We start from the raw sequence: 16380 nt of genomic DNA on the forward strand, positions 1-16380 counted from the left end.
AACGAATAGTGTAGGCCCTAAAGTTTTTACAAAAGTAAAACTTTTCGCCCAAACCCTTGTAGATATTTTGCGAAAATACCTTTTACGAGGATTCCTCGAAAGCGGACCCCAGACTTGGGATTGTTTTACATTACAGCATCTAAATAAGTAGGCCTACTAATTACCGCATGTAACTTGGTTAAAAAAATTATATTTGCCTTATAGTAGCAAAGATGACTAAATTGAAAACATGCAACGTTGAAGTTCAGTTATTAAATGTCAATTACAGCATGCCTTTAAATATGTGCCGTAGGCCTACGGATTCCCCGGTAATTAAGAGCGAAACCATTTCGTTTGTTAGATATTCAGTACGTATGTGCACATTTTAGTGTAATATAATGAAACATTATACGTTTTTGAATATTATTGCAAAAGTAAATTGTTTTAACAAATAAAGATTTGTTTATTTGGAGTTAAACTCAAAGTTGCACATTGGGTATCTGTGCTTTGACCACACCGTGTATCGAAACTCGGTTTGCAACGTGGTGAGTCCACAGACATACCACTATGCCACTGGGGATCAGCAAGCAAAGAAACTATTCAACACCGTTTATTTTTCTGATGTTATTTGTTATGTGTTATAATTTATCACAGATAAGTCTCACTGATACATTATGTTTCTCATGTTAACGTATTACTATTTCAAAAGGCCCGGCATGGCCAAGCGTGTTAAGGCGTGCGACTCGTAATGTGAGGGTCGCAGGTTCGCATCCCCCGTCGTACCAAACATGCTCGCCCTTTCATCCGTGGGGAGTTATAATGTGACGATCAATCCCACTATTCGTTGGTAAAAACAAACAAACAAACAATTTAATATAACTGGAAATTTGAATTTAGAAATTAATAAAATGTTAGTATGTCTCAAATTTACGTTATTTGCCAATAAGATTGATACACACAATTTCCTTTTTTAACATAAATATATTTTAATATACAAAAATACAATTTATAATAACAGTTATTATAGATTATGGTTTATATACAAGAATTTAACAAACTTAAAGGCAGTATTGATTATTATATCCAGTCTACAATTGAATATTTTATCGACGATCCAGGTTCACGACAAGCAAATCAATCCGAGTGAATATTGTCACACCACATATAAGCTAACAAGTTCGGTTGGCCTCACATCGGTTAGAAATTCACTTCTTACCGAGAAAGATGTTTGTTTTTGAATTTCGCGCAAAGCTACTCGAGGGCTATCTGATATAGCCGTCCCTAATTTAGCAGTGTAAGACTAGAGGGAAGGCAGCTAGTCACCACCACCCACCGCCAACTCTTGGGCTACTCTTTTACCAAACAATAGTGGGATCCAAGGAAGATATTTAATGTCCATGTAGAAATAATAGCGTCTGAAGTAATTTACTGAAGTTGAACGGTTTGTAATGTTAAAAATCTATAAACGTTCCTGGTCCAATTCTGTAGTTTCTCGATTAACAAACGCTAATCACAATTATAGTTTCCGAGGTGTATAGCACAATGACTGTAGCTATCTATTAATAATCCTCTTTGTCTCTCGGTACGTCAGTTTTTATATACGAAGCATTTTCTTAAACAATTATTATTGATTCTCACTTTCAAATATTCTCAACAAATTTCGAGAATAGGCGGCATTTGCGCAGTAAACAGTCAAGAATATATACTTTACATGCAAAAAAAGAAAATATACAGAAACAAGTGTAGGCACTAAAATAAATGTATAATGGTAAATCCGTTATATGTTTTTTGAAATTTATTCTGAACACAAATTTTGTAAAATAATTTGAGTGGAAGGTAGCGTAATGTTAAAAAAATCTGCTAATTTAAAAAATTCATATTACTCTTTTTTACACAATACATAACAAGTGTTTAACCCGTACATTTTAAAAGTATAAAGGATAAAAAGATAATATTCAGTCTTAAATGCTAACTACAAAATACTACGATCTTACATAGAAAATAATGCTGTTCGATTTTGGTTCTAAAATATTTTTACCAGCTTTCAAGAAACAGCTAATTCAGTAAGACTGTTAAAACTGTATTCTTAAACTTCTACGCCTAGTAAGACTACGATCTTAGCAAATGTCGTCTCTTTTATTTTAATAAAACTATATTGTTTCCAGTCTTAAATATGAAAAATAATATTTTAAGTGAAAGTTAAGAGTAGAAACTTTACTGAAAAAAAAATTACCAAATAACGGTATTAAAATAAAACAAAATAAGCGTTTGATATCTTCTACGAAATTCTAAATAAGGACGATTTCATTATTTCCAAAGAATCACTTGATACATAAGTTTATCACACATGTAGAAATTTAGTCGCACATTAGTTGACTGACTTGCACATGCTAATAAAGAAGCGTTTCGTTACAAATGTAATTTGCGGTGCTGTACGTTTGTTGGGTTTAACGAAATTCTCTGACCATTCATTCAACAGTACGATGCAGGGACGGGTAAACGCGTGGCTGGAAAAATGAATAAAAAGTCGAACTGGAAATAAATGTTCATGCAGAGAGAATGTTGAATGACGTAGAGTCAAAGAATATTTCGAAGGATGAGGCCTTACATTTATCCATGAAAATGGAAAAAACTTACACAGTCTCTGAAATAACACCTGAAACTAATTCAAAGTAATGCTCCTATCTACAGAACGAAGGCTATGAATAAGAAACAGGTTCACCCCGAAAATAAACAAACAGTACTTGGAAACTTAATACATCTGAATGCTTTTAACAAATTACTAAACAGAGGTTTGAGGCTGGCCAAGGCTGTCAACTCAAAGGTTCACAGGTTTCCAGCCACACTATAAAATCAATTCTATTCAACTAGATACCTGAAGAACGTTTATTTGTTTATTCTGATTTTTTAATTTCGCGCAAAGCTACATGAGGTATATTTACGCTACCCGTCCCTAATTTAGCAATGTAAGATTATAGGGACAGTAGCTAGTCATCACCACCCACCGCCAACTCTTAGACTATTTTTTTACCATCGAATTGTGGGATTGACCGTCACAATATAACGCCACAAGGCTGAAAGGGCGAGCATGTTTTGTGTGACGGGGATTCGAACCCGCGACCCTCTGATTACAAGCCAAGCGCTCTAATTACCTTGTCATGTTGGATCCGATGATGAAAGCTTTATGGTTTTTTGCGCCTTGAACGAAACTTTATAAGCAGACATCCACCTATAATGGATGATCTGTGAAACTAATATATGTCAAAATAGGTTGTCCTAAATTCTTCATGTTGTCTAAATGAAAAGCGTAACAAAATTTTTAATATTTTCATTGAAATCATAATTTCCCCGAGGATAAGCTGCGTTTACTGCTTTTCTAGGCAAAACTGAACTTTAAAGAAGCTTATTTACATAAGACCTCAATGTGTTTTAAGCTTTAACATTTAATGTATTTAAAGACGTATTTTTTTATATTGAAGGCAAACCCTTAAATGCTTTGAAGTAAGGGCATTCGCAAGACTATTACCTCTCAAATTAAACCTGATTATATGAAATTATTTTGTTATAGGCTCATTTTAAATGCAATAGCCTTTTATAAAACTAATTTTAACCATTTTAAATAGTGCATATATTTATTTAGCTGTACACAATAATTTGGACGTGGACAGTTCTAGGGTCACATTGCTAGAAAGAGAAGTAGTTATTTTGGGGGCCGGTACTATAATGAAGAGTGTGTTTGTTTCTCTAACAGTAAAGCCATATTAGGCTATTTCCTGAGCCCAACAAGGGGAATCAAACCCTATGATTTTAACGTTGTACATCCGTAGACTTACCGCTAACTAGCGGGAGGCCTATATTAAATAAAAAAATCCATTTTCCAGGAGCTCAGGAACGTGTTAAACTTCATTGATTTATAATTTATAGAAAGGATGAGGATTTTGAATCTACTATAAATGGATAATTTTGTACACTTCTTGTGATTTTGAATAGAGTTCGGGAGTCTCTATGATAGTTAGGGCAAATAACCCCTTTTATCTCTTCCATCAGCACTGTCCCTGAATGTACATGAAAGTTAACTCATGAATTTTGCAAGTAGTGCATTCATTTAGATGTAAATTATATAAATAAATAAAAATATTACAAAAAAGTCTTCTCCAAAAGGGTAATTTAGCCGTATAACTGCCATGCTTATTACTCATTAAAAATAAGGTATGTCTACAGTCTTACAGCGCTAGAAATCAGGTTTCCATACCCTTGGTGGGAAGAGCACAGATAGTCTATTGTGGAGCTTTGTACTTAATTTGAAACAAAAATAGTAATATTTTATGGCTAAGAACAGACTCTATTACATTTAGCTATTTTGAAAAGCGTCTCTTGAATCAAGAGTTCAGGTAATAATATGCATACGTGAGCTTAGGTACGTGATCGAGGAGAGGTGTTTATGGACAATATGTCATCACGATTATTATTTCTCGCGACTTCACGTTCAGACTGAAAATATATGCCTAAAGAAATAATTAAAAAGTATTTATATCACAACTTTTGATATACATATGATGTCGCTAACAATTATATAAAATAAAGTTAGAGTGAGAGAAAATGTCGTGTAAAATAATTTTCAAGTCGTTCATAACGACAACACGAAATTCTATGTGTCTGATAAAGTATATGATGTTCAAGCATTTTTACGATGAGAACGAGCAAACAAAATGCACAAATACATTGCACTACAATAGTAATTTCGTATATGAAACATCAATTATGTCTTTTCGTGCAGGCACGACTCCGTATGGCGAGAAAAAATCAAAACATGCCTCTGAAAATTCTGAGAAAACTTGTACGTTAAATATTCACCTTGAACCAAAAGGCTGCTTAAAAAGGAATTCAAGAAGATGTGAGAAGCTTTGAAGTTATGTTTTATTTGTAACCTCATTTTGCAGAGCGTTTACTTACGAACTAACATTCAAATGCAGATTTCAGGAGTCAGAGGACAGACTTTTGCCAAGGCTGTCGATTCCAGATTTAATTACCACAGTGCAGAGTTTGTAAACCTTTTACCACGAGACCTTTATACCAGTGTAGAAACATATGTTTATTTGCTTTCTTCTTACTATCGTAAACTTAAAAACCTGCTTTAAAACATACTGTTCTCACGCCCTGATTTCTTGATGTGTCTCTCTTCACTGCATAATTCCCGCACTCTTACCTTCGGGTGGAATTTTCGTGTTACGTAAACGATCTAGTCATCATTCAAGAGCCTTGAGCCTTATCACAACGACCCCATTCTCACGATATTATATACAGCCAACAACGAGAAAATTAATTGTTTTCATGACTTTGCTACTAAGCAAGAAAATTGTATGCGCTGAAAACACACTTCTTACATCTTGTAAGTTTGGAATGGTTAAAATATATTTTTACCAAAGAAGAAAATATTAAAACTGTGTGAACACGTATTCAAGAAAAACACTTGTGTATAACAAACAGTTCCACGTGTGAGGTTATGTTAAAAGCATTTGTTGAATATATGAATGTTGTTACGTATTACAATTTTTAAATAGCCTAAAACTGAGTTAAATTGTAACTTAGATTTAGAAGTTAATTGAATGTCGATATCCCGTGATGACAAGAAACCCACTTGAAGTTTGTATGTTTGATTTTGAATTTCACGCAAAGCTATATGAGGGCTGTATGCGTTAGCCGTCCCTAATTTAGTAGTGCAAGACTAGAGGGAAGGCAGTTAGTCATCCCCACCCACCGCCAACTCTTGGGCTACTCTTTTACCAACGAATAGTGGGATTGACCGTCACATTATAACGCCCCTACGGCTGAAAGGATGAGCATGTTTAGTGTAACAGGGATTCGAACCCATGATTCTCGGATTACGAGTCGAATGCCTTATCCACCTAGCCATGCTGGACCTCCCACTCGAAGTAAAAATGTATTTTCAAGACGGTTCGAAAAAAACTTGTTAACCTGGAAGGTCGAAACGTTGTTCTGTACTTCATTTTAATTAAAATGCAAATACCCATACCAGCAGTATTGAGAATACAAAAATATCGATATGCATCAAATTTATGATATTTGGCAACAAAATTCATACACTCAGCTGTCTTTCTTAATACAAATATATTTTAATATACAACAATAAAACAATTCATTATAACGTTTATTACAAATATTCATATACAGCAGTTTTACAAACTTACAAACAATATTGAGTCTGATATCTGATCCGAAACTTCCTTGATATCCTTATAGCTTTCGATGTCTATAGTTTATCAAATGTAGCAAACTGGTAATATGCACTGTCTCTTAATACGTTGTGTTGGTTAATTTTTTATAAGCGCTAGGCGAGTTTCTAGAAAGTTCAGCTTGCACAACAATACTGATGGTACGTTAGTGCTTTGGTACATACATATCAGATCATCCTATAAGTAATGTCCGAAAATGTGATACAGAAAGTGCATCATCGTTTCTGTCTTTGCAAAACGCTTTAATGACTGAAATATATAATAGGACGTGTATAAGAACGTTCAGACAAGTAAAAGAAACTAACCAAACTCCACTTTTTCAAATCATTAATCAAATAAACCCTTATGAAGACTGATGTGTCTGAGGAGCACATTAGGCATATAATGCTTTAAGAGTTTAAGAAAGGCAATAGTGCAGCAGAAATTACACGAAACATTCAAGGTGTTTATGTTGCGGAGTCTCTCAATGGAAGAAAGTGTCGAAAGTGATTTCAGAAGTTCAGGTCAGGTGACTACAGCTTAAGGGATGCTTCACGTTCAAGTCGTCCTGTTGAATTTAATTATGACTTGCTGCTGGCTGTACCTGATGAAGATTGTGCTGTAACAGTTAAAGAACTAGCACAGAAGCTTAATTCAACCCATTCAGTAGTTCACAGTCATCTTCAACAGCTTGAAAAGGTGTCAGAACTTGGAAAATGGGTCCTCCATCATTTGACAGAAGCCAACCTTAGAGCAAGAGTGGACATTTTCACTTCTCTGCACGCTCGTGAACATAACTCACCTTTTTTGGACAGGTTAGTAGTGACTGCAGATGAAAAATGGATATATTATAAAAATATTAAGCACTGCAGACAATTACTTAGTGTAAGGTAAACTAGCTAACGCACAGCCCAAAATGGACCTCCATCCTAGGAAAGTCTTATTAAGTGTTTGGTTGGAATTGTTGGTCTGATCCACTTTGAGTTGCTGCCACTCAATGTAACGATTACATCAGACTTCTATTGTCAACAGTTAAAGCGCTTTAATGTTGCACTGAAAGGAAAGAGGTCTGCTTTGGTCAATCGTAAAGGTGTTGTGTTACACTAGGATAATGCACAGCTCCATACAGAAAGGATCACATCTGCAAAGATTGAAGAGCTAGACTGAGAAAAACTTTCACATCCTCCTTATTCTCCAGACCTTGCCCCATCTGATCATTATCTATTCCAAAGTTTGCAGAACTATCTTAATGGAAAAGAACTTGGAACACATGAAGATGTCAAAACTACTCTCTCCACATTATTTTCCTCCAAACCCCAAGAATTTTATAGAAGTCGCATTCAGAAGCTTGTGAATCATTGGCAAGAAGTAATTAATAATAATGGAAGATACATTATTGAGTAAATAACATTAAAAGCGTTTGAAATGCTTTCTCTTTTTCTGAACCTAAAATCAGACATTACTTAAGGGATGACCTGATATATTGCTGATCCTTATACTCGAGAATTTTCTACGAGTTTAGTGAACAGACGGAAATTTAACGGTATAAGTTATATGCATTTCTTAATATATATTTAACTGAAACAAACATCGGTATTAAAACAGATATATAGCAGTCACTCTGTCACAAGATTTTAAGACTAAACCATTATAGTCCTCCAAAAATCAGTGATAAGTTTGATTGGATGAGCTTCCAATGATAAAATTCAGGATTCGATTTCCAGTTTATGCTTAAAGAAACAACTTTAACCATTACAGCATGATTCTGACACTCTTTGCGTACGGATATATTTTAGTATATAATGGTACCAAAAAAGAAGAAAAGTTTGCGTAAAACAACACATGATTTAAATTCTGAAACAAACAAATGAGAGCCTTCAATTTTTTCCTCTGTTAACTTTCTGTCTGTGATTGCTGTTTTGAGTATTATTTTTTATTTACATCTAGGTAAAAAATTATTTAAAATGTAGAACAGATTATCCCTTAGCTTTTTCACAAGTTGCTTTAGTGTCACCACCTATTTTCCCACATACTTCACCGTAATAATTACCTTTCTTTCATTTCAATTCAACAGCTGATTTGAATGGACAAACCTATGCAACTAAACTTGACAGTTTAATTTTTGTCTCTTTTTAGGATACGACGTGAGCGAGGAGGGAGAGCTGGAATTTTCGATATACCATTTTATTCAATATCTTAAAATGGTTAATGTGTAAATAATTTGTGATATCCTTTCCTTAAAATACTTATCTTTGATGACAGGACTAAGGTTCTTTCTTTGCTGATGCGTACTGTCTTAAAATAATTTACGTTTGTCTCTTAGACCTTTTGAAAGCGTCATTTTGAGCTTAGATACACGTAATTGTATACCATCGAACGTCATTTTGACCTTAGATACATGTGACTGGATACCAGCTCACGTCATTTTGAGTGTTTGTTTGTTTTTTTTAATTTCGCACAAAGCTACTCGAGGGCTGTCTGTGCTAGCCGTCCCTAATTTAGCAGTGTAAGACTAGAGGGAAGGCAGCTAGTCATCACCACTCACCGCCAACTCTTGGGCTACTCTTTTACCAACGAATAGTGGGATTAACCGTCACTTTCATGCATGCAGATTAATAGTATACAGATACATAAATATTCTGAATGTTTATAAGCAAATCAGAACAGCTTATTTTATACTTCAATTCAAATAATTGACTAAGATGAATCGATGTCTCTTTTAAGACTTTGAAAATAGAGAAAAACTTGGACGAATAATGAATACTACAATATAGAAATGGTATACCGTCTAACACATAACAGATATCCAAGATTAAGGATGGTAACACTTGCGTTATAACAGTTTAATATTATTTGTTATTAAGTACAAACTGCGCAATAGATTGTCGATCCTGTGCCCCTCACAAAGGCTGAACTTTAAAATTTAGCGTCAATAAATATTCCAGCTTACCATTGAGTTACCAAGTGTGGATGTAGATGGGTGGGTGGTCAACATTTTAACGGAGTGTTTTTTGTTCACCGTTTATAATGTACATATTACTAGCATATAACCCCTATAGTATAACCTAATCTCACATTTCATAGCGAACTAAAATAAATACATTTTGTGAAAAGTGCAGTTGAGAAGTCAAACGTCGGTAAATTCCTTTGTGAGCCAATCAAAATTAAGATCATTCATGAAACAAATTCGTTGCATATTCATAGAATAATTATAAGTAAAAATATAAGTTAGATTAACAACTTCTTACATAAAGAAAGTCAGTGCGTTTTGGTAACACCTTGTTCCAACAAATGGCTTTTATCACATTGCTTAGCAATAAAACTATAACCTGATATTGTTGCTAGTCTGTTTATTGAAAGAATAAAGTGAAATATATCGACCAAAAACTGGAAAAAATATTTTTTTATTTAGAATTCTCAGTTGATTAAAGAGGAAGGTTTTTTTGTCAAAAACGTTGGTATGTAGCAGAAAATAGCTAATTTAGAAACAATTTTAAAATTTAATCGACATTTGTACTTTCATGGCTCTAGGCGAGATAACCCCATACTATGTGTTTACTTTACGCTTATCATACCAACAGTCACTACAATTATAAGATTTCACGGCACTGGGGCCCGGCATGGCCTAGCGCGTAAGGCGTGCGACTCGTAATCCGAGGGTCGCGGGTTCGCGCCCGCGTCGCGCTAAACATGCTCGCCCTCCCAGCCGTGGGGGTGTATAATGTGACGGTCAATCCCACTATTCGTTGGTAAAGAGTAGCCCAAGAGTTGGCGGTGGGTGGTGATGACTAGCTGCCTTCCCTCTAGTCTTACACTGCTAAATTAGGGACGGCTAGCACAGATAGCCCTCGAGTAGCTTTGTGCGAAATTTCCAAACAAACAAACAAACAAATCACGGCACTGAGCAGAGAGTAATCGAAGTATTCTATTTGGATATATGTATTTTGGGTTTTATGACTCCTTTCATTTCAAGAAATTAAACGTGACATAACACAAGCTGGCTTTTATATAAGTTACATAATATTATAATGTTCTAAAGTTAAACCGCTTGATTTAGTTGAAAAGCAGTGATATCAATGCGTTTACATACAATGAAATTCATCATTTATCTATAAGATGCTATTTCAGTCCATAAAAACTTAAACTATCCGACACATCATACATCTAGAGGTATACTTATAAATAAAGTAGCACTAAACCTAGAAGAATATGACTTACTTGTAACATAAAAAGGTGTATAAACTGTTTTAACAATATTATTTCAGTTTGTGAATCAACTTTCAATGTGTATTACAGATGGCCCAGCATGGCCAAGTGGTTAAGGCACTCGATTCGTAATCTGAGGATGGTGAGCTTGAAACCCGGTCTCACCAAACATGATCGTTCTTTCAGCCGTGGGGGCGTTATAAGTTAGGTCAATTCCACTTTTCGTTGGTTAAAGAATTGCCCATGAGTTTGCATTCGGTGGATGGTGATGATTAGCTGCCTTCCCTCTAGTCTACACTGCTAAATTAGGGACGGCTAGCGCAGATGGCCCTCGTGCACTTTGCACGAAATTCAAATGCAAACAAACTATTACAGGTATGCCTCATAGTAAATGGGAAAATTTCATGCTCATAGTCAAACAAAACTTAGCTAAAGAAAGTCCCATTAGTTACAATACAAAAATTTTTGAGAGCAAATGTTCACTTAATCCCATGATCTTATGGTAATATGTTCCTTTTTCGAGTGAATGCTTCAAAAACAATGCACAACTACAGATGTTTTTTTTTTTCTTTTTGTTTATCTTTTATTTTAAGAGTATTAAAAAAAGATAAATATATTATATTTTATTGTCGTCGTTATTCATATATCAACATGTAAAGCTAATAACGCAGAATTCAATATGCGTTTGAATGATCTAGATGACGTTTATTGTGTTATTTTCAGTGCTTTCGAAACTGTCTTCCCAACTGCACCTCTTCTTATAGCTACAGGACAACGTACGGCCTTTTAAAACCAATTGTGTTTACACATATACACCGAGTTGAAGTTATAATCGGGCGAGTTTTACTTTCATTTTCAGTGCAGAATACATTTTTCATTTCTTGCGAAGAATACAAACGTTTCACAAAATACTGGCTCGAATAGAGAAATAAAGCTATTATTAATCGTGGACGGTATATAACAAGATGGAATGAAAGTAATCCGTATACATAAAATTCACAGGTCAGTAGATAGTAATACGTAGAAAACTTAATATTGTCTCAGGTGAGTAGTTTTATTAAGAGAATATAAGCGCCTCCTTTTATTTATTTTTTTCTTGGGTAAACTAACCCCGCCTTAAATGATTTTATCAAATAAATATATTCTACTCGCGGACAAGCAAATTCATTTAATTTTAGAGTGAACAAATAATAAGTATTACTTGTTTGGGTTGTACTTTAAAAGGAATGAATGAAAGAATAAACATTTGTGAAATGGTATTCATTACAGCCCTCTTTCCCCCACCTTTTACCTGTTTTGCATGTCTTGTTTTTATCTGCATCTTAAAACCAAACAGCAGTTTTACAACATTCCTTAGTCTATAGCATCTTACTTCTTTATATGGTACAAGTTCGACGCTCCTTTGTTAGGTACACATTTTAAGTACGAAAACTTAGGATGAGCAATAAGGCCCGGAAGGGGCTTGGTTCCTCCCGCGGTGAGATTCAACAATCCTTACACCAGTAGATTTGGCTTAGCTCTGATCTTGTATTGAATACGCCATCTTGTTGTGTTAGCAATCAATCCAAGTCCTTGACTCTTGCGAGCATACATAGTTAACCTTAGAACCATTAGAACCACCTTGCACCACCAAGGGTGACACGAAAGGAGGAGGTGAGAGAAAGCAGATGGAGAATAATAAACATACAAAACATTTGTTCGTTTTTTGTTAAGTTTCACAATTAAACGAGTTACCTCTGAGCTATTCGTTCAAAATTTAATGGCAGTAGGCTTCTAGTTCAAAACATGTTGGGTCATCAGAATTCAAAAAAAATTAATTAAAAGGTTGTAAAATTGCTTATTAAAATTAAGTCACTGATTTCTCCAAAGTTATAAAAAGTATGTATTAATTTCAGTCTAGCGCACAAGAATTTGCACCCAAGGCATATAATATATATGTATATATCCATTACTTAAAGTTACTCTAGTAGCTGGAAAGGACTTTTTTCATATATATCAATTACAAATATGCTTGAATAAGTGTAAGGTGAATGTTAATGTTAAGTAAACGCTCTTCAGTATACAGAATATTTTAATCATATTCATATTAGCCAACATCTGTGGTTTACGCGTGTAGCTTAGGTCCAAAACTTTAAGTGGAGCTAGATGACAAACAATTTGCACATCAATGGTAACACTTAAAATCGTGAGATTATTAAGAATTTTGGATTTCAGCGTCATCACATGGTTTTACAGTAAACTGCTTTATTATTTATAATTGTTAATCATACCATAATAATTATATAGATATTTTATATTTTAATGACAGTCAAAATAATTATAATTAAAATAGATCAAAATGATAACCCTTTAAACTCATCTACATACTTGTTGCATACACGACATTGACCTTGTTGGTATTTAGAATACAATGCAAGACCAGGCAATGAAGGAAAATAGCAAGAAAATTTTTAAAATTCCACAAGAGGTTGGAGATAAGTGAAACTGTACAATCAAGAAAGCTACCCAAAGTATGAAACATTTGAAATTTTAACATGTTAAGAAAGTATTTCTCATTTGTTCTTTGATAATTTCGTTCCGATACTTAATCATTTTTATTCCCAACATCAAAAGCTTAAATAGAAAATTGCACAGAAACATGTTAAGAAACCACTGAATAGCAAACATTTAGATAACATATAACTAAAACTAAGATATTAATAACTTAGCCAAACATAAACGGTTGATTTTATAGGTCCAACAGTATCAAAATGTATTTTGAAACAATTATACCACATTAAATTTAACCACAGTGTCAAATCCTTAGCTATTTCTTTACAGAAACAGCGCCATATTCATTGTTTCAAGTGTCACTTTTCTTATGAGCTTTGTTAGAAAACTAAACAGTTCATACAATGATGTACATATTATTATCCAGCTAACAATCATGGACTGTCTAATACGATAGTCAAACCACATGTTTTAGCGTCGTAAGTTCGTAAACATGTCGTTGACCCACCGAGGGAATAACATGTTGTAATCAGTGAAATAATTTTATATACCAATATTTAATATTAGTGGTGAGTTCCAAATTCAGAACGTATTTGAATGACATTTATTTTTTAAATAATTATATTTTTCGATTAAAAAAATTCGTTAAATATACAGCAGGTAAAATTTAAGAATGTAGGAAGATAACAACTATAACAGTTGATTAAAAGTCATTATTGTCAGTTTATGCATATAATGTTTTCATATGAATTTATTTATGATATTAAACCAAATGACGCTCCTTTATCCTGAAAGAAGGAAATAGATGCACCTGCTAACCTTGTGTCCAAATAAAAATATGGCACACTGATCCATGTAGATTATACAAATATTTAATAATTAAAAACTTGTTTTAGCCTTTATAGATATACTTATAAATTGATTCAATTATTTTGATGTTTGAAAAATGCTTTAAGTTTAATAACATAACGTTGATGGCTTATGATTCTGAACATTGAACGATGAATTAGATGTAATCCAATTATAGTTTTTTTAATTATAATAATCGTACGTACATATTTTTGATTAACCTAAATGGGACTACAAAACACATGAAAAACAACGCTTAAACAGAGGCACTTGATTACACAAATTATAAGCTAAATGTCTTGTTTCCAATCATTCTCCAATTTCCAGGAAACAAGAAACCAATTTACGGAGATGCACAGTGTTTGAATGTTGATCAGTTTAATAACTTCTGTCAAAACAGTGAAGGATCATTCGATTATTCATTTATTCTTAATATCTGTAAAATCGGCTGCCGAATACAACGTTTAAAAATGTATATTACTCCATTCATTTTCCAGTTCTATAGTGTATCTCATTTTGAGCTTTGGACTAGAAAGTTATGAAATGCAAAAAATATAAAACACAACGCTGTTATAAAGGTTATCTGAAGTTTTAATCTCGTGTTTTCCTTTACAGATGTTTCAGTGCATATTTATCGTGAACCTTTTTACAACGTATGATTTTTGAAATATTTTACAATGCAATATAATTCAAGGAATTATACGGTGCAACATGGAAAGATCCAAGCCTCCAGTATAAGGCTGCTTATTAGAAGGGAAAGACTATAAAAGGTTTATTTCACTTTAGAACTCAAGATAAGAAATAATGACATAGGTTTCTGTGAAATAAAAACTATAAACTGATACTAACTAAAATATCCTTGACTGCCAAAAATTACAAATAACAGAAGTAAGCAACGATTGGCTAAAAAGCATAAAGAAAGAAGAATAAGATCTTCATTACAAAGAAAAAAGATATTTGGGTATTATTAAAATCTACTCAAGAAGACAGTTGATAGGGAGTTCATAATGAATAAGAAACCGATTACCGACTAGTATGACTTGATACAATGAAAGATTATGAGTCAAATAAGTAACCTACAAAAAAGGTGCCTTTATGACATTTAACACATTTAGATAAACATTCCTACGAATACGAAAAACAACATGTTTTATCATTTTCATGGTGACCCACATAATGAGAAAAAAACAAACAGTCCCTAATCTATTTGTTAAGGAGTTTTAAAAAGCATTTTGAAGAGAGGCTGCACTTTGACATTTTAAAAGAGATTATACATTAGCAAGTAACAAAGAAAAGGAAAATATTCCCCAAGAAAGACGGTAGGAGATGAACTCAAGAAATAAAGTAAACTAAGGCCAAAATATTTTAGTATAAAAATAACTAAGTGAAGAAAAAGACAGTGAAAGAAAAATCCACATCAGACTGAGATGCAAGTAAACAACAAGAAAAAGAAGAAAGGCATAAAAAAGATAAGTAGTTCATGAAGTCAAACCATGGAAAGAAACAAGCAGATGAAGCTTGTGATAAAGACAGAAAAGTTTACTTGAATGCCAAATAACAGAAAAGATAAATAAGGGAAATAATCCTGTTAATGTGAAAGAGAATCTAAATTTTGAATGTTAAAGATAACTTAAGAAAAACGTGAATAAATGTTTAAAAAAATGAAAGTATGACAGTAATAACAGTGTATGTCAGAAAAAATATCACATTTCTTGAAATTATTTTGCGAAGTGGAGGAAGGTGAATAAATATGAAGAAAACATAATTACGAAAACATTCTAACTAAAAATAACAGGTATAAACGGTAAAATATCTAACTAAATATAACTTTAAAATGAAGCAAAATGTCTCTCGAAAAAAGGCAAATAACAGAGGACCAATCCTAAATTATCTTAAAAATATTCACTAATAATTGCAATAATTATAATAAAGTTATAATGTAAAAGTCTCATGCCTAGATCATGTAATTGAGAGCATTACTTAAAAATTAACTTTAAATATGGGTTAGAAACTGCATTTTAAAGTTAAAAATTAAACCAAATACCAGCTGTATTCAGTAGTTGAAGTTTCTGGGGACTGTGTCATGTAAACACTTGAAGATACATCAGTTTCAAGTCACTTGCCACTCCGGTCCTCAACGTGAACATTGATCTTATCTAAAAGATGAAATAAATATGGATGTTTCAACAGTTAAAGAGGTTAAGGAACACTATAAAGTGACAGCAGCTGAGATAGAAATGAACAAATAATAATATAAAAAAATCAACTATTATCTGTCAAACCAATTTGATACAGAGTTTGCTTTAATTTAAGCACATTTTACCACTTTTTCCTAGTACCCGACGTTAAACCATTTGAGTAGTTAACTAAGTTGATTAAGCATTACAAAACGTACACAATTGAGGGAGATACAATTGAAGCTATATATGTGTCACATTTAGCGAGTTTAGCTTTTATACGATTTAGAGCAAGTGATATTGGATATAATTCAGTAGTGAATAAAGAGTCTGTAGAGATAATTCTGAGCATCTACAGAATACTTACAAAGTCCTTAATGGGAGAGATGCTGGAAGTGTATTTAATACGCTTAACTTTGCCACTTGATCCGCTAGACAAAAGCACA

The 16380-nt window shown here is 33.3% G+C and overlaps 1 long non-coding RNA gene across 1 annotated transcript in view; it reads left to right on the forward strand.

The window, feature by feature from the left end:
- LOC143239395 (uncharacterized) overlaps positions 1-15956 on the forward strand; it is a 29466-nt gene extending 13510 nt beyond the window's left edge. Inside the window, exon 3 of the long non-coding RNA XR_013021158.1 lies at positions 14373-15956. This is a non-coding gene — a long non-coding RNA (uncharacterized LOC143239395). The remainder of the gene's footprint in view (positions 1-14372) is intronic.
- The last annotated feature ends 424 nt before the right edge of the window (positions 15957-16380 follow it).

The sequence above is a fragment of the Tachypleus tridentatus genome, chromosome 13 (assembly GCF_004210375.1).
Source record: "Tachypleus tridentatus isolate NWPU-2018 chromosome 13, ASM421037v1, whole genome shotgun sequence".
Taxonomy (NCBI): Eukaryota; Metazoa; Arthropoda; class Merostomata; order Xiphosura; family Limulidae; genus Tachypleus; species Tachypleus tridentatus.